This window comes from Mirounga angustirostris, unplaced genomic scaffold (assembly GCF_029215605.1).
Source record: "Mirounga angustirostris isolate CCGP_5_RB_7025 unplaced genomic scaffold, mMirAng1.0.hap1 SCAF_6, whole genome shotgun sequence".
Classification (NCBI taxonomy): domain Eukaryota; kingdom Metazoa; phylum Chordata; class Mammalia; order Carnivora; family Phocidae; genus Mirounga; species Mirounga angustirostris.
The window spans coordinates 36,663,198-36,687,390 of record NW_026991714.1 but is presented as its reverse complement, the minus strand read 5'-3'; the positions used below and the strand labels follow the sequence as shown (position 1 = coordinate 36,687,390).

Here is a 24,193-nt window from a genome sequence, read left to right as displayed (position 1 = left end):
TTCCCGAAACTTTCTGATTTCCAAAACTAACTGATGACGTTCCCTGTTCCTCGCCCTCTTCAGCACTTCCAAAGGTTTTATAAACTTCTAATCCTTTTTACTAAATATTTTCCTGCCTGAAAAGCAGTGGTTTCAGTTTTCCTGACCATAGACTTACAGACTATGGTCTGACTCTAGTTATTATTTAGGCATAGACACCTATCAATCAGAGCAGATCCTAATCAAAATAGATTCCAGTTACAAACAACCAGTACAGCTTACTGGTGGTACCAGCTGAGTATCAGCTCTGGTTAAGGAACTGGAGAGATGTGTATATGAGAGAGGCCTGAAGTACATTGCTCTCCCTTCGGACAAATCTTCCCAGTTTAAATTAACAGCTTCATCTGATAGGTAAGAGGTAGCTGCATTGCTAGTGTGGTATAATCAATATATATGATCTTTGTCCTGAGTTTCCAGCACAGAATTCCTAAAGAGCCTTGGAATTTCCTGAGTGATAGGATTGTCTTTTGTCATGCATCAGAAGTCCTTTTGAGCAAACTTGAGTTTATGCTAATGAGACAACTTAAGGTGGGGCCCCCAGATGGAGCTGGTCACCAGAAAGACCAAGTGACTAGAGTACTGGAACTTTCAGACCCAGCCACTGACTTCCATTAAGGGGAGGGGAAGGGCAGCTACAGATAAAGCTCTATAAAAACTCTTAACAGTAAGAATTGATGAACTTCTGGGTTAACAAACACGTGGAAATGGGGGAAAGTGGAGAGCCCAAACAGCAAGGAAGCTCTACACCCTTCCCACAAACCTTGCTCTATGCATCTCTTCCATCTGGCTGTTCCTGAGTTATATCCTTTTACAATAACTGGTAATTTAGTAAGTACAATGTTTCTCTGAGTTCTTTGAGCCACTCTAGTAAATTAATCAAACCCAAAGTGAGGGTTGTGGGAACTTCCAATCTACTGCTGGTTGGTCAGAACCTGGACTTCCAGTTGGCATCTGAAATGGGGGCCATTCTTGTGGGACTCAGCCCTTAATCTGTGGGATCTGATGGTATCTCCAGGTAGACAGTGTCAGAATTGAGTTAAATTTGTGGGATACCAATTCATTAAGAATTAGAGATTGCTTGCTGTTAGAAGAAAAATACAAAACACATTTCAGCTGGTAAGAGATTCAATGGAAGTGGGAATTGAAGGTGTTCCAAATCATTTTATATACACCATTTCTAATTACTGGATCCCAGTCTTTCTTGATCAGTGTCCTTTCTTGCACACCAGACAAATAACAGCAAGACTGTAGGTTTAATGGCCCTATAATTCAGTAAGTTTGGAGGTCAGACTTTGAATTTATTTTCCAGCTATCTCAATGCTGTGGTGTTAGAAAAGCAGGTTATGTTAGTAAAATCTAGAAAGTCCACAGGTTTCAGACTGTGACATAAGTAAAAACATTAGGATTCTGAACGTTCTCTTACTTTAAGCTTTCTGGAGACATTAGAAAAGCTACCCCATGTCACAGTCCTTGAATTCCTCATAATTTTCGTGTGTTCTATGGCAATAGCCATTTAGTTGCCAATGCCTTCAAAACCACTTTATTTCATGGGGCGCCTGGGTGGCTCAGTCCTTAAGCGTCTGCCTTCGGCTCAGCTCATGATCCCAGGGTCCTGGGATCGAGCCCCGCAGCGGGCTCCTTGCTCCGCAGGAGGCCTGCTTCTCCCTCTCCTGCTTCCCCTGCTTGTGTTCCCTCTCTCGCTGTGTCTCTCTCTGTCAAATAAATAAAATCTTAAAAAAAAAAAGCACTTTATTTCAGATAGTCACCACAGATGGTAATTTAATTAGCTCTTTGGAGACTATGTTCCATGGACTATCAGGTCACATCATTTAATACTAACTGAATTTTCTACACCTTCAGCTTCAATCATACCTTATAACTAACCCATGTATCACCTCTTCTTTTCCCTGAAGGTCTATTGCCTACAACTGTGTCTTTTCAATATCTCTGTCATATCCTCAGTTGCAAGTTTCAGAAACTGGAAGTTCTAAGAAAAGGAATATATTGAAAATATGTCAGGTGGTTCACAACATCTCTATATGTGCTAAAGAACCAGGCTAAAGAGATTGGTGCAAGGCATCCCAGACAGCTGCATCCAGGACCACATCTGCCATCACTGACCACTGGGCACTTCAGCTTGTGCCACCACCAAACTTGCAACTTGTGGTCCAAGATGACCCTTCCAGCTCATTTCATCACATACACATTTAGATCAGCAGGAAGGAATACGAGGAAGTAGAGGGATACCCCTTTCCTTTAAGGCAAGTTCTGAAAATTGAACACGTTACTTCTGTTCATATCCCATTCATCAGAATGTCACATGACCATACCCAGCTATAAAAAAAGAACCTGGAAAACTGATTTCCTCTGAGAAACCATATGTCCAGCTAAAGTTTTGAGGTCTTATTACTCCAGAAAGAAGGGAAGAATAGGTAGCAAAGGACAGTTTTCTCTACCAAGGTAACTTTGTGGAAATAAAAGTACTCAAGGAAGTATTCTAGCCAAATGAAATTTGTAGCAGAATAAAATCTCAAGATCAAAAAGACATGAAACATAAGAAATGAAGTCTAGTGTTTAATTCAGTAAAGTATGTGTTTAAGTCAAAATGATGCTGGTTATATGGCTAAGAACTATAATGAAAATGTTAAGAAAGGACTCTATTTTATTTTTATTATTATTTTTTTTTTTGAGAGAGAGAGAGCAAGAGCACCTGTGCAAGCTCGAGTGGGGTGGGGGGAAGGGGAAGGACAGAGGGAGAGGAAGAGAGACAATCTTAAGCAGGCTCCATGCTCAACACAGAGCCGATGCAGGGCTCAGTCTCACAACCCTGAGATCATGACCTGAGCCAAAAATCAAGAGTTGGATGCTTAAAGAACCGAGCCACCCAGGACCCCCAAAAGGACTCTTTAAATAGAAAAGCCATATCCCTGATTATCTTTTACTTAGGTTTATGTCTTGTTAATATGAATTATATTATTTTTTTAACTTATAAAAATGAACTAAGGGTCTCTTCAGAGAACAGGTGAGAGACATAATTATTGTTGAATTTGGTATTAACAGAGAAATGTAAATACAAATGCTCATAAAAGTTTAAAAGAAACTATTAGAGAGTTCTTTGTTAAACTCAATATTGCCAGGAGGAGAAAAGAGAACAGTGAAAACAGGCAATTCATTAAAATAAAGGAAAGGGCAGGGAGGAAAACAATAAGAATACATAATAAACATAATGAGTTTATTAAGGAGTCTCAACTTGTTGGGACGGTAAAGTGAAATGATTAAGTTTGGGGGCACTGAGATCGGATTTAATGGTTTCACCACTTACCAGCTGTATGACTAAGGCAAATTGCTTACACTCTCTGGGCTTCAGCTTCTTTTCTTTATAAAGGGAACATTGCCTCATGGGGGTTGTTGTGAGGTTTAAACAGAGTTACTGTATGTGAAGTGCTTGATACAGTGCCTAGCATTTGGGAAGAGCTCAAAAAAAAAATGTTAGTTATTGTGGTAGACTGTGACATTGGTAGCCTCTAGTTAACCACATTTCCTGGTATTTGAGTCTTTGTACGACCCCCTCCCACACTGACCCTGGGCTTGGCCATGTGACTTGCTTTGGCCAACGGGAAACTTGTAAGCATGATTCATGCAGAGGCTTCCCAGATGCTTTACATTTTGGGCTCCCTCACAGTTGTGATGCTATGATGAAGTTCAGGCTATCCTGCTGGAAAATAAGGTCACATGAACAGACCCTGCAGGATGAAATACCACACGGAGGAGAACTGAAGCACCAGGCCAAGCCCCTGCTGAATGCAACAATGTGTGCCCTCATTGGACATGAGGTGGAGTAGAACAGCCCAGTTGACCTATAGAGTCATAAGAAATAATTAAATATTATTATTTTAAACTACTGTCTTGGGGTGGTTTGTTATATAGCAATAGATAATGAAAATAGTTACTATTCTCAAGATGAAAACATTTTTCTTTTTTCCCTAATAATCCCCCAACTGTGTTATGTCAACTGCCCTCCTCCCCTGGGTGAAGAGGGGAGGACCCATGCTGGATGAGACTGCTGTCTTCTATTGCTGTCTTCTGTTGTCACTGCTTCTCTGGTGATGTGAACTGGCTGTGCTTCATGCCTTCTGTTCACAGGTGTCCAAAAGCTGCTTTCCATGGAACATGAGTGATTTCTTCAGGGTGCCCAAAGGAAGAGCCACACACCACACTCCATTGCATATTCCCTGAGAGCAAGAGCTGGCTCAGGTTTGACTTATTTTCCTTCCCTCATTTCTATGAAGTACCCCTTGGGCACCTTCTCCTGGGTTCCCCTAGCCCAGAGATGAGAAAATGTGCAGAACAGATAGCTCAAGCCTACCCATTTCTGGCTGCTTCCCAATGCTTTTATTTTATATTTATTCTCGAAAAATAGTGTGGTTAACTCTATTTCTCCCTAACATCTATTTTTGTTATCAATACCATATATTTTAATTCTACATATATTTTAACCTCAACAAGGTATTTTCATTGTTTAACTAGTCAACATTCATTTAGCTGTAACCATATATCTACCCTTTCTTCTTTCTCTATACCTTGTGTTACTGAGCTTAAATGAGAAATCAGTTTCTTTGCCTGAGGAACTGTTTCAGTGTTGATTTTGGTGTAGGTCTACTGGCATTAAATTCCCCCAAGTTTTTGTATGTCTGAAATTGTTTTTATTTCACCTTCACTTTTGAAAGATATTTTAACTGGATAAAACTTTCTGGGTTGACTGTTACTCAAATTTGAAAATTTTCTTCCATTGTCTTCTGACTTCCATATTTTCTTTTGAGGAGTCAGCTATCAGTTTTTATTTTTACTCCTCTAAAATTATGCATCTCTCCCTTTTCCTCTGATTTAAGATTTATTCCTTTTTCTTTAATTTTTAACAATTTTACTCTGATGTGTCTAGATATTATTTTCCTTATATTTGTTCTACTTGAGGTTTTTCAAGCTTTTTGAATTGATAGCTTATTGTCTTTCAACAATTTTGGAAAATTCTCAGACAATATGTTTTCAAATACAATTTTGCCCATTCTCTTTCTCCTCTCTTTTGGGATTGCATATTTTTAGCGTTTTACCATGCCTTACAAGTCCATTTTATAATTCTCTTTATTTTCCATTCTTTTTATCTGCTTTAATCTGTGTAATTTCTTCTGACCTATTTTCCAGTTCACTAATTATCTCTTCTGTTGTGTCTAATTTGTTTTTAATCCTACATATTGAGTACTTTATTTCTGAAACTTTATTTTTAATTTCTAGGATTTCTACTTGATTTATTTTTACATGTCTTCAGGTCTCTAACAAAATTCTCCATATTTTCACCTATTTTCTGCATCATTCCCTTGATATTTTGAATATATTGTTATTTTAACTTATAAGATTGACAACTTCAAAAAAGGATTCATCCAGGGGTGCCTGGGTAGCTCAGTCGTTAAGCGTCTGCCTTCAGCTCGGGTCATGATCCCAGGGTCCTGGGATCGAGCCCCGCATCAGGCTCCCTGCTCAGCAGGAAGCTTGCTTCTCCCTCTCCCACTCCCCCTGCTTGTGTTCCCTCTCTCGCTGTCTCTCTCTCTGTCAAATAAATAAATAAAAATCTTTAAAAAAAAAAAAAAAGGATTCATCTGAGTATCTATTTCTACCATCTATTTTTATTTTGCTTTTTAATCATTTGGTCCAGTACATTTTTTATTTTATACTGGACATGGTATATGAAACTTTCAGAGGCACTGGATGATGTTATTTTCCTCCAAAGAGGATTAAATTTTCTTCTTGCCCGCATTTAAGTAGAGACAGAGTGATCATTGATCCCATCAGGCTTTGAGATGGTTGGAGGCAAAGCTTAAAGCTTTGTGAGGGATGATATATTACTTTGTAGCCTTTAAACTAGGGTATAGTCATTCAGAAATCTCTACTTGAAAACTGACATATTGTCCAGAATTCCTTGTCCATTTCAGGCTCTGAACTCGTATTTTTGTCTGTTTAGCTACATATGACTGCCTTAATTTCTGTATATCCTTTAAACACCTTAACAAATTTGAGGTGTGTGTGTGTTTGTTTTGTTTTGGGTTTGTTTGTTTGTTCTGTTTTTACTGTTACTGTTCTTCCTCCTTACCCCATTCCCTAAAGATTTAGTATTCAGAGAAATTCTTGGAGGCAAAATCCTTGTAGAATGTCATATTCATTTCTCTGTGATTCTCTTCTCTCTGAGATCCTGGCTGCTGTACTTGTCTTGAATCCTAATTTTTGTCTTCCTGTCCTCATGAGGTTGTTAAAGCTGTTGACCATTGTTTTATGCTGTGCCCCTATCTCCTAGCTAGGAAATGGAAAATTCCCTGAGAGGAAAATTGGTGGAGAATGTCCATTTTATTCCAGTGTGTTTACCTCTCCTCTAGGATCTTGACTTTCCTGGCCTGGCTACGTGGCTGCTCTTCAGTATCTTCAGATGACTGATTCTTTGTTTTTGCATTTTATCTAGCTTTATAATGTTCTTGGTGTGTGTTAATTAGTAAGAGTTTCTCTTAAAAATCTTAATGTTAGACTTAAAAAGTAAAACTCTAAAGCCTCTACAGCCTTTTAAGTTTAAAAGAACCATGACATTTCCAGTTGCTACTTTTTAGACTCTTTAAGTTGTTAGCATCCTCTGGTTACACCAAATAAGAGATGGCTTTCAAAGTTTTTCTTAAAGCATCTCTTCTGTCCTCTTTACTTGTGACATACTCATGTAAGTGTCCATTATGTACCTATTTTTTCCACTGCATGCATCCCAACAGAAGAGTGTTTGAATAGCAGCAACAAAAGCTGCCAAATAGATTAGTTGAGAGGGAGAAATACAACACTTCCTTAAATAAATAATGTTGAAAGAAATTCTCACTTCGTGCTTATTGAGAATCAGGGTAGTAATATGCATCAGTGCATTTTTGCTTTTGAAGTAAATAACTCCCTCTGCTTCTACTTTCTACAGCCCTCAGGTAGTGGCTTATCATAATAGTGATTTTCCAAACTACAATTGATACATCTCTGCATTTGCCACTAGAAAAAAATTGTACTAATTTTAACACTTTTTTTGTGTGATTTGGCATCAATATGATTATCCATGATTCACTAACTGAATGCTTGTCTTGTTCTAGGCACTGAGCATGCAGTGGTAAGCAAACAGACACATGGTTATTCTAGTCTGTGATAAAAAATGACATGCCTCAGAGGGATGATGCAGGTAGAACTTAACCACTCTTTTTCCTGAATATTGCCAGGGTGCTGCACTGTCTTCATTCACAGTTGGGCTATCTTTTCCTTCACTGATGCTTCTGAAATTGTGTGGTTTATAGGGCTGAGTGCTTCCACACTACATGCTGTTATTCTGATTTTGGTGGTGATAATGTTGTCTTCCTTCTTGTTGCATCTACCTTCTCCATGGTAACTTCTTGAAGCTGCCAGAATGATGTAACTTTTTTCCTCTTCCTTTCTTTCAGCCACTCCTGCACAGTTGCCAAGGGAAACCAGATAAGTATTAAGTGTAATATTAATTCAAATATTCTCTGTTTGAATAGAGATCAAGTGCATGGCTTTAATGACATCTATTTCAAACTAGCTTCAGGCTTTTGTTGCATTTATTTTAGGTTTTTTATTAGACTCACAGGTGTTTCAGAGCTGAGGTTCCTGGAAGTCTAAGTACCAGATAAGGAAAGAGACAATGTTGTTGGGGAAATGGCAGGGGAGGGGGGGTAAGCTTTTTGACCTATTTGAGATGGTCCTAATTTTAAAAAAAGACTCTAATATGAATGAGTAAGGGATGGCCTATAGGTATTTTTAACTCCTTCTTAGCATCTCCTGCCCTTGGTTCCCAAGTGGTAACTGGTGGGAAAGAAAGGCCACTCCCTGGATAAAGCTGGCTAACTATCCTGCGCATTTTTCCTCTTCAATAAGCTGGTCAATCTATGCTCAGCTTCTCAAATTCTTACTATCCTTATCTATATAGTTTTGATTGGCTCTGTCACATTGTGAACTTTATGACCTAGTTTATTCCCCAAACCAACCATTCTGTTCTCTGCTTTGTGTTGCTGGACGCTGCAAACCAGTTTTTGCTTTACCAGCTGCCCCCTGTAGGTTTTGACAATAGTGATTCTTTACATTGTCGATGACAAGTGATTGCACTGTTTGGTTTCTGTTTGCACTTTTCCAATAATACCAGTACCACCCTTACTGTAAACCCAGAGATATAACACCACCTGACCAGTGTCCTTCCTCAAAGGATTAATTATCAGCTCTGCGGTGCTCCTCCTCCAAGACTCTACATTTTGTTAATACCAATGTCTTCATTTTTTGTCTTCCCTCAGCTCTAAGACTTGTACTTGCTTCCTGAGGTTACTATCTTTGTGATACCTTAGCTTCCATGTTTGCCTTTTCAGTTCCCTATACATGACTAACAATTATTCAGATTCAATTCTCTCTCTCTCTTTTTTAAATATCCTTTTTTTTTTTAAGATTTTATTTATTTATTTCTCAGAGAGAGAGAGAGTGCACAAGCGGGGGGAGTGGCAGGCAGAGGGAGAAGCAGGCTCCCCGCCGAGCAGGGAGCCTGATGTAGGACTCAATTCCAGGACCCTGGGATTATGACCTGAGCCGAAGGCAGACGCTTAACTGACTTAGCCACCCAGGCATCCCTACATTCTCTCTGTTGAAATAATTTATGTAGTTTTTCTTTTTTGAACTTGACCCTGACTATGCATAAGAAGTACCATAGGTTTATGACGTACTAAAAGTATATGAGGATGGCCAACATTCATATCAATCAGCCCAAAGTTCCTGGATTCCAGGTGAGGAACATATGCTGTGGCAAAGGGGAAATCAGAGGGGGAGATGAACCATGAGAGACGATGGACTCTGAGAAACAAACTGAGGGTTCTAGAGGGGAGGGGGTGGGAGGATGGGTTAGCCTGGTGATGGGTATTAAAGAGGGCACGTTCTGCATGGAGCACTGGGTGTTATGCACAAACAATGAATCATGGAACACTACATCTAAAACTAATGATGTAATGTATGGTGATTAACATAACAATAAATTTTTTTTAAAAGCCCTTAAAAAAAAAAAGGCTATTCAGATAGGAACAGGGTGGTGTCTAGTCACTGATTTCTAAAACACAGAAATTTCTAATAAAATCAGCACAATGCAGAAAGCTGATGAAAGCATGGGTAATGAGGTTTGTTACCACTCAATTAAGCTTTCTTTTTGGTTCTCCAAGATAATTGAGTGTTCCCAATGGATGAGGCTTAGGATCTCTGCTGAAGTAATCTGTAGCCTGACATGGTAATTTTTACTTAACACTTGTCATAAGGATTATTAAGTAATTATTTGAGTATTTTTTTTAATTTTAAAAAAGATTTTATTATTTATGTATTTGAGAGAGAGAGAGCACGAGCAGGGAGAGTGGCAGAGGGAGAGGGCGATCCAGGACCCTGAGATCATGACCTGAGACAAAGGCAGATGCTTAACCCACTGAGCCACCCAGGCACCCCTACTTATTTGAGTATTTTTTAAAAATGTTTATTTACCCATTTGGGCTGCTTCTTAAGGACAGGGACTATAACTGTTTTGTTTCTTTCTCTATTTCCAATTTATAACACAGTGCCTGGCAGAAAGGTGCTCAAAAAATTTGTCAAATGAGAAACAGGAGGAAAAAAGATAATTTAAATCTAAAGATCACATGCACAGAATGACAAGATGTCTCTTTTTGGAAGTCACCAACTAGTCCAGATGCCCAGGACATCATTTTCCTCTAAAATTCCTTTTATTTTATTGTTGAAGTCTGTCCATCAACCAGGGATAGAATTTAGTTGGTGCATATCAGCTGTTGTCATTCTACTTCCCCTTTCTTTCTTTTTTTCCTAAAGATTTATTTATTTATTTATTTATTAGAGAGAGCATGGGAGGGGGGAAGGGCAGAGGGAGAAGCAGACTCCTCACCGAGCAGGGAGCCTGATGTGGGACTCGATCCCGGGACTCCAGGATCATGACCTGAGCTGAAGGCAGTTGCTTAACCAACTGAGCCACCCAAGCGCCCTCTACTTCCCCTTTCTACTAAACTTGCAGTGAAAGAGGACATCAAGAGTTCTGGCTCAGAAAAAATAATAAGCCTGGAAACCTTTCTGCCAAAAACACCTAGAAATGCTGGATAAATGTTAACAAGCATTATTTTAAATACATTTCTGAGTTGGGTCCTGCTTTTCCCCCCGATTATCTATTCTGATATTCCCTGCCACCCTTTTTTGATGTGTTTAGTCCATTAATATTTAATGTAATGAGAGACATGGTTTGACTTAAGTCTGATTTTTCTTTTTTTTTCCTGTTTGTCTTCTCTGTTTTTTTGTTTTGTTTTGCTCTTTCCTCACTTTCTACCTCCTTCAGAATTTTTTTATTTATTGGATTTTTAGTGCTAATTTCTAGTTGATTATTCCAGAGGTTATAATATACATCATTAACTTTTCATTATATTTGGATTTAACGTTTCAATTCTCATAATGTATAACTCTTCATTGTATAGGTCCATTTAACCCTCTATCTGCCATCCTTTATGCTTTAGTTATCATATGTATTACATCTACATTCATTATAATCTCCAAAAGTAATTCTATAATTTTTGCTTTAAACAATTATGTTTATTTTAAATAAAATAGGAGTAACAGTCATATATGTTTATCCAGTATTTACTGTTCCTGGTGTCTCTAATTCATTCCTGAAGATCTGAGTTTCCCTTTTGTGTTATATCCCTGTAGTTCGATGAATTCCCTTCAGCATTTCTTATAGTACACTTCTGGTAGTATGAAATCTCCTAGTTTACCTTTATTCAAAAACTTTTTTTAGTTTTCTTTTGTTCTCATAAGTTATATTTGCTAGATACAGCATGCTGAATTGATAGTTTTATTCTTTAAGGACTTGAAAAAAATCATTCACTCTTTTCTGGCCCCCATAGCTTTTGATGAAATGTCCAAAGCCATTGAATAATTTTTCCTTTTATACGTAACATTTCTTCTGGCTGCTTTCACAATTTTCTCTTTACTTTTGGTTCAACAGTATATTAGTTATCTATTGATGTATAATAAATTATTCTAAAACTTAGCAGCTAAAACAATACACATTTATTCTCTTATAGTTTCTATGGGTCAGGAATTCAGAATGTGGACACAGCTTTCTTAGTGCTCTGGTATGGTCTCTTATGGGTTAATCACAGTTTTCTCAGGCTTGATTGTGAAGAATGTGCACATAGCTCATGTGCAAGATTATTGCCAACATTCAGTTTCTTATGGGCTGTTGGCCAGATGTTTCAGTTTTTCAAGAGCTATTGACCAGAGGTTTCTCTCAGTTCCTTGCCACGTGGTCCTCTCCATAGAGCATCTCACAGCATGGTAGTCTGTTTAATGAAAGTAAGCAAGCAAGTATGTCAGCGGGGAGAAAAAGAGAGAGTGTGTACTACCGAGAGGAAAGTCACAATTTTGTCATCTAATCATGGAAGTTACATCCCATAAATTTTCTGTATTGTACTCACCAAAAACAAGTCACAAGGTTCAGCCTACACTCAAGGAAAGGGATTACACAAGGGCATGACTACCATGGGTTTGGAGTTATTTGGAACCATTCCAGAAACTGTTTCCCAGTTTGATTCATATGTCCATAAATGGTTTTCTTTGTATTTATTCTTTTTTTTTTTTTTTAAGATTTTATTTATTTATTTGAGAGAGAAAGAGAGAATGAGTGGTGTTGGAGCGGCAGAAGGAGGGCGAGAGAGAGAGAACCAGACTCCTTGTTGAACAGGAAGCCCAATGTAGGGCTTGGTCCCAAGACCCAGAGATTGTGACCTGAGCCCAAGACAGACACTTAACCATCAGGTGCCCCTATTCTTTTTTTTTTTTTAAGTTGTCTCCATGCCCAAAATCGGGCTTGAACTCATGACCCTGAGATCAAGAGTCACATGCTCTACAGACTGAGCCAGCCAGGTGTCCCTGTATTTATTTTTATTGGGGTTTGCTAAGGTTCTGTAATATATATATATATATTTCATCAAATTTGGGAAGTTTTGTTCTCACCATTTCCTTGCATATTTTTTCTCTCTTCTCTTTTTTTGGGATTCCAGTTGCCCATATGTCAGCACTTTTTTTTTTAATTTAATTTTATTATGTTATGTTAGTCACCATACAATACGTCACCAGTTTTCGATGTAGTGATCCACGATTCATTGTTTTCATACAACACCCAGTGCTCCATGCATACATGCCCTCCTTAATACCCATCACCAGGCTAACCCATCACCCCACACCCATCCCCTCTAAAACCCTCAGTTTGTTTCTCAGAATCCATAGTCTCTCATGGTTCATCTCTCCTTCCGACTTCCCTCCCTTCATTTTTCCCTTCCTTCTAATGTCCTCCATGCTATTCCTTATGTTCCACAAACAAGCGAAAGCATATGATAATTGACTTTCTCTGCTTGAATTATTTCACTTAGCATAATCTCCTCCAGTCCCATCCATGTTGATGTAAAAGTTGGGTATTCAACCTTTCTGATGGCTGAGTAATATTCCATTATATATATAGACCACATCTTCTTTATCCATTCGTCTGTTGAAGGGCATCTCGGCTCTTTCCAGAGTTTGGCTATTGCGGACATTGCTGCTATGAACATTGGGGTGCATATGGCTCTTCTTTTCACTACATCTGTGTTTTGGGGGTAAATACCCAGTAGTGCAATTGCTGGGTCATAGGATAGTTCTATTTTTAATTTTTTGAGGAACCTCCACACTGTTTTCCGAAGTGGCTGTGCCAACTTGCATTCCCACGAACAGTGCAAGAGGGTTCCCCTTTCTCCACAACCTCTACAACATTTGTTGTTTCTTGCCTTGCCAATTTGTGCCATTCTAACTGGTGTAAGGTGGTATATCAATGTGGTTTTGATTTGAATTTTCCTGATGGCTAATGATGGTGAACATTTTTTCATGTGTCTGTTAGCTATATGTCTTCTTTGGAGAAGTGTCTTTTCATATCTTCTGCCCATTTTTTTTACTTGATTATTTGTTTTTTGGGTGTTGAGTTTGAGAAGTTCTTTATAGATCTTGGATACCAGCCCTTTATCTGTAGTGTCATTTGCAAATATCTTCTCCCATTCTGTGGGTTGCCTCTTTGTTTTGTTGACTGTTTCCTTTGCTGTGCAGAAGCTTTTTATCTTGATGAAATCCCAAAAGTTCATTTTTGCTTTTGTTTCACTAGCTTTTGGAGATGTATCTTGAAAGAAGTTGCTGTGGGCAATGTCAAAGAGGTTACGCCTATGTTCTCCTTTAGGATTTTGATGGATTCCTGTCTCACATTGAGGTCTTTCATCCATTTTGAGTTTATCTTTGTGTATGGTGTTAGAGAATGGTCGAGTTTCATTCTTCTGCATGTGGCTGCCCAATTTTCCCAGCACCATTATTGAAGAGACTGTCTTTTCTCCATTGCATATTTTTTCTTGCTTTGTCAAAGATTATTTGACTGTAGAGTTGAGGGTCCATATCTGGGCTCTCTATTCTGTTCCATTGATCTATATGTCTGTTTTTGTGCCAGTACCATGCTGTCTTGGTGATCACAGCTTTGTAATATAGCTTGAAATCGGGCAACATGATGCCCCCAGATTTGTTTTTCTTTTTCAACATTTCCTTGGCAATTCGGGGTCTTTCTGATTCCATACAAATTTTGGGATTGTTTGTTCCAGCACCTTGAAAAATGTCCTTGGAATTTTGATTGGGATGGCACTGAACGTATAGATTACTCTGGGTAGCATAGACATTTTAACAATCTTTATTCTTCCGATCCATGAGCATGGAATGTTTTCCATCTTTTTGTGTCTTCTTCAATTTCTTTCATGAATATTTTGTAGTTCCTAGAGTATAGATCCTTTACCTCTTTGGGTAGGTTTATTCTGAGGTATCTTATGGTTTTGGTGCTATTGTAAATGGAATCGTTTCTCTAATTTCTCTTTCTACAGTTGCGTTGTTAGTGTATAAGAAAGCAACTGATTTCTGTGCATTGATTTTGTATCCTGCCACATTACTGAATTGCTGGAGGAGTTCTAGTAATTTGGGGGTGGAGTCTTTTGGGTTTTCCACATAAAGTATCATGTCGTCTGCGAAAAGAGAGAGTTTGACTTCTTCTTTGCCAATTTGAATACCTTTTATTTCTTTTTGTTGTCTGACTGCTGTTGCTAGGACTTCTAGTACTATGTTGAACAACAGTGGCGAGAGTGGGCATCCTTGACATGTTCCTGATCTTAAGAGAAAGGCTCTCAGGTTTTCCCCATTGAGGATGATATTCGCTGTGGGTTTTTCATAGATGGATTTTATGAACTTGAGGAATGTTCCCTCTATCCCTATACTCTGAAGAGTTTTAATCAGGAAAGGATGTTGTATTTTGTCAAATGCTTTTTCTGCATCAATTGAGAGGACCATATGGTTCTTCTCCCTCCTCTTATTAATGTGTTCTATCACATTGATTGATTTGCGAATGTTGAACCACCTTGCATCCCGGGGATAAATCCCACTTGGTCGTGGTGGATGATCCTTTTAATGTATTGTTGGATCCTATTAGCTAGGATTTTGTTGAGGATTTTGGAATTCATAGTCATCAGGGATATCAGTCTGAAATTCTCCTTTTTGATGGGGTCTTTCCTGGTTTGGGGATTAAGGTAATGCTGGCCTCATAGAATGAGTCTGGAAGTTTTCCTTCTGTTTCTATTTTTTGAAACAGCTTCAGTAGAATAGGTATTATTTCTTCTTTGAATGTTTGGTAGAATTCCCCAGGGAATCCATCAGGTCCTGGACTCTTGTTTTTTGGGAGGTTTTTTATTTTATTTTATTTTTTTAAAGATTTTATTTATTTATTTGACAGAGAGAGAGAGAGAGACAGCGAGAGATGGAACACAAGCAGTGGGAGTGGGAGAGGGAGAAGCAGGCTTCCCACTGAGCAGGGAGCCCAATGTGGGGCTCAATCCCAGGACCCTGGGATCATGACCTGAGCTGAAGGCAGACATTTAACCACTGAGCCACCTAGGTGCCCCTTTGGGAGGTTTTTCATCACTGCTTCTATCTCGTTACTGGCTATTGGCCTATTCAGGTTTTCAATTTCTTCCTGTTTCAGTCTTGGAAGTTTATAGGTTTCCAGGAAGGCATCCATTTCATCCAGGTTGCTCAGCTTATTGGCATATAGTTGTTGTTAATAATTTCTAGTAATTGTTTCTATTTCCTTGGTGTTAGCCATGATCTCTCCCGTTTCATTCATAATTTTTTTAATTTGGGTCCTTTCTCTTTTCTTTTGGGTAAGTCTGGCCAGTGGTTTCTCGATCTTATTAATTCTTCCAAAGAACCAGCTTCTAGTTTCTAATCTACTGTGTTTCTGTTTTCTAATTCACTGATCTCTGCTCTAATATTAATTATTTCTCTTCTAATGCGTGGTTTAGGCATCTTTTGTTGCTTTTTCTCTAGTTCTTTAAGGTGTAGAATTAGATGGTGAATTCGGGATTTTTCTATTTTTTTGAGTGAGGCTTGGATGGCTATGTATTTCCCCCTTAGGACCGCCTTTGCAGTATCCCATAGGTTTTGGACCAATGTGTTTTTGTTCTTATTGGTTTCCATGAATTGTTTAAGTTCTTCTTTGATTTCGTGGTTGACCCAAACATTCTTGAGCAGAGTGGTCTTTTAGCTTCCAAGTGTTTGAATTTCTGCCAAATTTTTTCTTGTGATTGAGTTCCAGTTTTAAAGCACTATGGTCGGAGAATATGCAGGGAATAATCTCAATCTTTTGGTATCAGTTGAGACCTGATTTGTGACCCAGTATGTGGTCTATTCTGGAGAAAGTTCCATGTGCGCTCGAGAAGAATGAGTATTCTGTTGTGTTAGGGTGGAATGTTCTGTATATATCTGTGGACCTCACTCTGGTCCAAAGTGTCATTCAAAGCTCTTGTTTCGTTGTTGATTTTCTGCTTAGATGATCTGTCTATTGCTGAGAGTGGAGTATTGAGGTCTCCTATAATTAACATATTATCAATATGACTCTTTATTTTGGTTAACAGTTGGCTTATGTAGATGGCTGCTCCCATGTTGGGGGCATAGATATTTACAATTGTTAGATCTTCTTGTTGGATAGACCCTTTAAGAATGATATAGTGTCCTTCTGTATCTCTAACTGCAGTCTTTAGAATCTAATCTTTAAAATCTAATTTGTCTGATATGAAAGTTGCTACCCCAGCTTTCTTTTGAGGTCTGCTGGCATGGAAGATGGATCTCCATCCCTTCGCTTTCAGTCTGGATGTATCTTTAGGTTCAGAATGAGTCTCTTATAGACAGCATATGGATGAGTCCTGTCTTTTTATCCAATCTGCAACCCTGTGCCATTTTATGGGAGCATTTAGGCCGTTCATGTTGAGAGTGATTACTGAAAGATATGAATTAATTGTCATCATGTTGCCTGTGAAGACCTTGTTTTTATAGATTGTCCCTGTAAATTTCTGTTGTAGATCACTCTTGGGGTCTTTCTCCTTTTATAGAACCCCCCTTAATAATTCTTGCAGGGCCGGCTTAATGGTCACATATTCTTTCAGTTTCTGCTGGTCTTGTAAGCTCTGCATCTCTCCATCCATTCTAAATGAAAGCCTTGCTGGATAAAGTATTCTTAGCTTCATGTTCTTTTCGTTTAGTACCCTGAATATGTCTTGCCGGACCTTTCTGGCTTGCCAGGTCTCTGTGGATAGGTCTGACGTTATTTTGATGTTCTTCCCTCTGTACTTAAGGAATCTCTTCCCCCTAAGATTTGCGAGTTTTACTATTACATCCTGGGGTGTTGGCCTGTTTTCCTTGATCTTGGGAGGGGTCCTCTCGCCTCTAGGGCAATGAATGTTTGTTTTATTCCCCAGATTAGGGAAGTTCTCACCTACAATTTGCTCAAATACATCTTCTAGTCCTCTCTGTCTCTCCACTCCCTGCAGGATTCCAATTATTCTGACATTGGAACGCTTCATGGTGTCACTTATTTCTCTGATTCTATTTTCATAGATTCTGTGTTGTTTTTCCCTGGCCTCCTCTTTTCCCTTTTTATCTATTAAATTGTCTTCCAGGTCATTTATTTGTTCTTCTGCCTCACTTATCCTAGCTGTTAGATTATCTAGATTAGATTGGATCTCATTAATAGCATTTTTAAGTTCTGCCAATTCAGCTTTCATTTCTGCCCTTAGAGACTCTATGTTACCATTAATCGATTTCTCCATTCTAGCTATTGTCTTCACAATTGCTAGCCTGAATTCCATCTCCGACATCTTGGTCATATCTGAATCCATTTGTAAATCTGCAGCATAAGTCATAATCTCTGAGTCTTTCCTATTTTGGTGGTTCCTTCTCCTAGTCATTCTGTTTAGGGGTGGTTGAGGGAATGTATAGAGTCCAAATTATTGACCAGAACCCAAGCAAGATGCACCTGTTTTCTAGGGACCTTAGGGTTGCTGGCCTCTTGTTTTCCCAGCCTGTCTTCTGGGGGAGGGGCCTGCCACACTGTTACTCAGGCAACCCTGTTTGGGCAGAGTTGCCCTGCCCCCTGTGGTGGGGGATGGGCTCACTGGGAACCGGTTTTTTTGGGACTTTTGTTCTCTGGCGGCTTTCTGCATCTCTTCTGAGAGTCAGAGCAGAAGAGACTGTTTCCAACCCTCTGCCTCAGAGCAGAGAGATCGCAGTCTGTTGTTCAGTGCACTCTCCAGGCCACACCGTCTCTGTTTCTGTCTGTGCTGTTATAAACTGCAGTCCTGGGTTGTGCGCCCCTCTGCAGTGCTCCCACAGGTTAGGGCATGTCTCTGCCGTTTGTGCTTCTAAAACCACCAGCCGCCCCCAGTTTGCACATGTGACCCCGCTTTCTGGGTTTCCGACCTGGGGGCTGCCCTAAAGTCCTTTCCCTGTCACTACCGGTCTGCAAGTCTGTGCCTCATCCCCAGCGCGCAAGGCTATCACTCACCTGCAGTGTAGGATCCCCAGGGCCAGGCTCCCTTCCGCTGCTTGTGGGATCACAGCTCCCCACTTCATACCTCAAAACCAACCAGCTGTGATATTCTGTTTGTAGAGATCCAGATCTATCTTACATATCAGGCTGATTTCATGGGTGTTCACAGTGGTCTGGGAGATATCCAGCTCAATTCCGGGGACCAGTTGGAATTGGGTCCTCTACTCCTCCACCATCTTTTCCCCCATCCTCTATGTCAGCCCTTTTGATATTGTCCCTCAGATTCCTAAGACTCTGTTAATTTTCTCAAAATTTTCTTTCTATTTTTTCAGATTGAACCATTTCTATTGATCTAACTTGCTCTACTCTCAACTTTGTTTCACTACTAAATCTGTCTAGGGAATTTTTTATTTCAGATACTGTATTTTTTAGTTCTAAAATTCCCATTTAAAATATTTAACAATGATGTAACCCTTATTAGAAATTCCTTCAAATTTTTAGTATAATAGTACCTCAAAAAATGGAAGTGGTCTGACCTCTCACAATCTCTGAGAAAATGATTACCTAGAAGATACTTAACAAATGTTTGCTGATTTGGGGGCATCTGGGTGGCTCAGTCAGTTAAGCATCTGCCTTCGGCTCAGGTCATGATCCTGGCGTCTTGAGATTGAGCTCCATGTCAGGCTCCCTGCTCAGCAAGGGGTCTGCTTCTCCCTCTCCCTCAGCTCCTGCCCCCGCCCCGACTCGTGTTCTCTCTCTCAAATAAATAAATAAAATCTTAAAAAAAACCACACCAAATGTTTGCTGATTTGAATTTAATCATAACAAAGCCAGTGAACTCAACATCAAGCCATAGAAAGTCCAGGAAAGGAGCAAGAAATACCAGGTATCTGACTGACTTGTTTTGGGAAGTCAGGCACACTGACTTCAGATAAGTCTGATTGGTAGAGTACCAAGAAAAGGAGTGTATGTCTTAACTCACAGACAAGGAAGATTTTAAATCTGTGTGGCAGACAGATTATAAGATGGCTGTCATGATTTCTGTCAATTGGTGTTCACATCTTTGTGTAATCCCCTCCCTTGAGTGTAGACAGGACTTGTGACTTGCTTCTAACCAATAGAATATGGCAAAGGTGACGGACTTCTGTGATTATGTTGTATAAGACTCTGTCTTGCTAGCAGACTCACTTTACAGGGTATTTGCTGGCCTGATGAAGGAAATGGCACAGTTGGGGAAACCTAACGACAAGGCACCACTGGGGGCCTCCAGCTTCCAGCCAGTAAGAAGCTGGTCTTACAACCACAAAGAACTGAATTCTACCAACAGCCAAAACTGACTTAGAAGCAGCATTTCCCCCAGTTGAGCCTGCACATGAGAACACAGCACCGGTAACACCTTGACTTCAGCCTTGCAGAGGACCCAGCCAAGCCATCCCTAGTCTACTGACCCACAGAAACTGTGAAATAATAAACGTGTTGCTTTAAGCCACCGAACTGGTGGTAATCTGTTATGCAGCCATAGAAAATGAATATAAACTACATTGTTACAGAGTTGTGCTACCTTTTATTTTGTTGACAGTGATTTTCATATTTAATATGCTGCTTGAGTTTTAGGAAATGAAATGTTTTGAGAGCAGCAATTTTATAGAGTAATTGCAGGAACAATAGGACTCTGGGGGGGCGCCTGGGTGGCTCAGATGGTTAAGTGTCTGCCTTCGGCTCAGGTCATGATCCCAGGGTTCTGGGATCGAGTCCCGCATCGGGCTCCCTGCTCCTTGGGAGCCTGCTTCTCCCTCTGCCTCTCTCTCTGTCTCTCATGAATAAATAAATAAAATCTTAAAAAAAAAAAATAGGACTCTGGGGAACCCACAAGAAAAGCTTTTTTTTTTTTAATGATCCGGTGCCAGCATTTCCACTCTTGGGAATTTGTCCATAGAAATAAAGGCTTATTCAGTGAGAATAAATGCATGTATATATTTTTAATTGCATTGTTGTAATGGCAAAAGAACCAGAAGCAAATTTTTAATAGCTAAATTGCTTTACAAAAAGTCTGTTAGAATTCACATTTCAAAAAAAAAAAGAAGAAGAAGAAGAAGAAGAAGAATTCACATTTCCACCAGCAATGTATAAGTACCCTTTTTCCTATGCCTTTTAATGGATTTCTCCTATCCATCCATATTCGTTTGCTAAGGCTGCCATAACAAAGTACCAGGTGGCTTAAACACCTGAAATTTATTTTCTCACAGTTCTGGAGGCTAGAAGTCTGAAATTAAGATGTTGGCAGGGCTATTTTTTTTCTGGACCTCTCACTTGGGTTTGTGGATGGCTGTCTTCTCCCTATGCCTTCTCATAGTCTTCCCTCTGTGTGTTTGTATCCAAATTTTCTCTTCTCGTATGGATACAATCATATTGCATTAAGGCCCACCTTGATGACCATTTTTATTCAATAAGGGCATATGTATGTGCCTGCACTTATCCTTCATGATACCTCATAGTTGTAATACTATCCTTTTTTTTTTTTAAGATTTTTATTCATCCATTTGACAGAGAGAGAGACTGTGAGAGAGGGAACACAAACAGGTGGAGTGGAAGAGAGAGAAGCAGGCTTCCCGCTGAGCAGGGAGCCCAATGTGGGGCTTGATCCCAGGACCCTGGGATCATGACGACTGAGCCACCCAGGCACCCCACTATCCTATTTTTGTAAAACAAACAGTGACAATCCTCCTTTATGTATATGTTTATATATTTGTGTATAATTATACAGAAATGAAAAAAAGGTATAAAAGATACAATATAGATTGGTAACATTGGATACATGGGGGTTGGAGGAGAGGATATGGTAAGGAGAATGGCAGAGATATAGTAAGCAAGCAAACAAACCAAAATCAACAACAAAATCTGAAAAAATATGGTGTTCATGCATGTATGGGTAATAATGTACAATTAATTATTTAAAAAAATGTTTTTCACTGCCTATATATAGTTGTGTAACAAAGAGTTGCAAACTCTCAGGGCACCTGGGTGGCTCAGTCGGTTAAGCGTCTGCCTTTGGCTCAGGTCATGATCCTGGGAGTGCCGGGATAAAGCCCCACATCAGGCTCCCAGCTCAGCAGGGAGTCTGCTTCTCCCTGTGCCCCTTCCCCTGCTCATGCTCGCCCTCGCTCTCTCTCAAAAAAAAAAAAAAAAAAAAAAAGAGTTGGAAACTCTCATTGACATAGAGCAATAAGCATATCTTCTACAGCTGGACTTGACTGGACCAGGAGAGGTTTTGCACAAAGTGGGATCAGTGGGAGGGCTAGGGCAAGCTCTTTGTTCAGCATCCCATCTCTTACACAGATGATGAAAATGAAAAGAATTAAATTATGTGATTGTCTATGGGCCTTTCAGATGTCCTGACCATCCAGACTAGTTGTTTATATTGCTCCCACATCACTAGTACAAACAGCAGTTGCCATGCCCTCCATGTTGCTTAACTGTGTAGACTCATATTATAAGTAGCCATGAGATATGTGAACTTGATCCTAGGGTTAATTCATATATTTGCTGGGGAGGCTGATTTACTTTTTAAGTGAAATTTAACAGTTCAACAGAAATTCTTGGTTAGAATGACTTCCGTGCAGCTGGTTTTCTAATAGGGTTGAAAATCCTCCATATAACTAGAAGCACTCTTCCTTAACCTAAAAATGCAAGTTTTCCCTCAAACACCCAAGTACTGGGTCAGTGAACCTGAAGTACATGCCCTAGAAAGGGAATAGAATCATTTCCTGACATTTAATTTTTTAACACGATTTGGTTCCTTTTATGCTTTGTACTTAACAGCCAGGCTTTCAGGCTATTTTACCCCCCAAAGTGGGCAGAGCTCAGGCCCATTGGAACAAGAGGAGATAAGCCTATTCTCTGCACTCTGGCTAAGAAAACATAAAAACAAAAGCATACAAACAAATAAAAACCCCTGATGTCCAGAATCTGGGGGGCTAAGAGATAAAAAAGATTCAGAATGTTTGGGTATGCAAGAAGGGAACTCTTTGAGAAAGGAAGTAGAAGAAAATCAAGGAGGCTACAGGTTCTCTGACAAGCTTGTCAAGTTTATCTCAATGTGGAGAGCAAAATCAAACTGAGAGGCAATTAACAATCTGGACCGGTTTTCAAAATTTCTCTGCATTACAGCCAGAGGAATTTGGAATTTACAGAAATCCAAGGTAAAGTAATTTTCCCCTCATATTTCATGCGGATAAAATGTGCTGAGAAAAATAAATAAACCTAAACTAAATTCTTGTAAGAATACAGATTTCTTATTCTCTTGCCTATCTCAAGGCTGGAAAATTCCATCTCTCCCCATTGCATCTTAAACTTCTCACTTGCTTGATTTTGGATGGAGTCTTATACTCTAGGCTGTAAAAGGTAAACACAAGTCTTGTGAGGTACAAGGAATCCTGATTGTAGCCACAAATTTGACCAACTTGTCCCTGTGTCAATAGTTAGGACTGCCAAGAAGAAAATGCAGAACAACTAGAACTGTGATTAGAGTTATAAATGAAAACACAACTCACCAAATTCAGAATTTGGTTCTGTTGAAATGTGCCCACTCTGGTCTGGGGGAATGCCACTGTGGTTAAGTCCTAAGGAATTCCAACATGGCCCTTTCTCTCACTCAATTTTTCCATCCATTATTCTTCCCTCACAGCATGCCATTCACCACTATATTAAAGGTAGTGATGTCTGTAAAAAACCAAAACCAAAACCAAAACTTCCAGTTCTCCTAAAGATATTCCATACAATGCTCAAGGTAAAAACACTGCCTTCCCTTCTCAAGGGGTAGAACTTAACCAAACAGCTATTACTTTAGGTTGTTTTGGGCAATATTTTTGTGGACCAGATTTACTCAATAGTTTTATTAAAAAAAAAAAACCAGCTACATATTCCCTTCAATTTGAACTGGTAACATGCTTTCAAAAACCTTAAAATTTACTTGAAGTATAGCTAAAATACAGTACTCAAATTCATTATGTGGGTATAATTTATTTTCAGACATAATTGTTTCAATTTTGTTCCAGTATCAGCCTAGGCTACCACTGTTAAATCAGTCCTGAAAATAAAAGGAGTCCACTTAAATAAATTTTTAATATTAATTTTGGCCTGTGATAAGAGAAGAATTTTTTTCTTCTAAATAAAGGAAAAGAAGATTGGGAAGTACCATGTCAAAGATTCTTAAAATATATTAATACAGCCTATCATCTGTGGATTTGAAGTAGGGGGCAGGGAGAAGCAGAATGTTTTGGGTTTTTTTTAATTTTTAAAAGATTTTATTTATTTATTTGACAGAGAGATAGAGCCAGAGAGCATAAGTGGGGAAGAGGGTGAATGGCAGAGGGAGAAGGAGAAGCAGCCTCCCCACTGAGCAGGGAGCCCAATGCAAGACTCCATCTCAGGACCCTAGGATCACGACCTGAGCTAAAAGCAGACACTTAACCCACTGAGCCATCCAGGCGCCCCAAGCAGAATGTTTTAGATGAAAACTTGCCCTCTCCTTCCATGATCATTCTAACATTATGTTTTTTTTTTTTTTAATTTTATTATGTTATGTTAGTCAGCATACAATACATCATTGGTTTTTGATGTGGTGATCCACGATCCATTGTTTTTGTATAACACCCAGTGCTCCATGCAGTACGTGCCCTCCTTAATACCCACCACCAGGCTAACCAATCCCCCCTCCCCCCTCCCCGCTAAAACCCTGTTCATTTCTTAGAGTCCATAGTCTCTCATGGTTCATATCTCCCTCCAATTTCTGCCGCCCACCATTTTTCCCTTCCTTCTCCTAATGTCCTCCATGCTATTCCTTATGTTCCACAAATAAGTGAAACCATATGATAATTGACTTTCTCTGCTTGAATTATTTCACTTAGCATAATCTCCTCCAGTCCCATCCATGTTGATGTAAAAGTTGGATAATCATCCTTTCTGATGGCTGAGTAATATTCCATTGTATATATGGACCACATCTTCTTTATCCATTCGTCTGTTGAAGGGCATCTCGGCTCTTTCCAGAGTTTGGCTATTGCGGACATTGCTGCTCTGAACATTGGGTTGCATATGGCCCTCCTTTTCACTACATCTGTGTCTTTGGGG

General features: G+C 39.4%; 1 long non-coding RNA gene across 2 annotated transcripts in view; it reads left to right on the top strand.

The window, feature by feature from the left end:
• Positions 1-24,193, top strand: part of LOC123846095 (uncharacterized) — a 92,675-nt gene that overhangs the window by 27,414 nt on the left and 41,068 nt on the right. For both annotated transcript variants that reach the window (XR_010412269.1, XR_008506265.2), the window contains exon 4: positions 4,183-4,293. This is a non-coding gene — a long non-coding RNA (uncharacterized LOC123846095). The remainder of the gene's footprint in view (positions 1-4,182; positions 4,294-24,193) is intronic.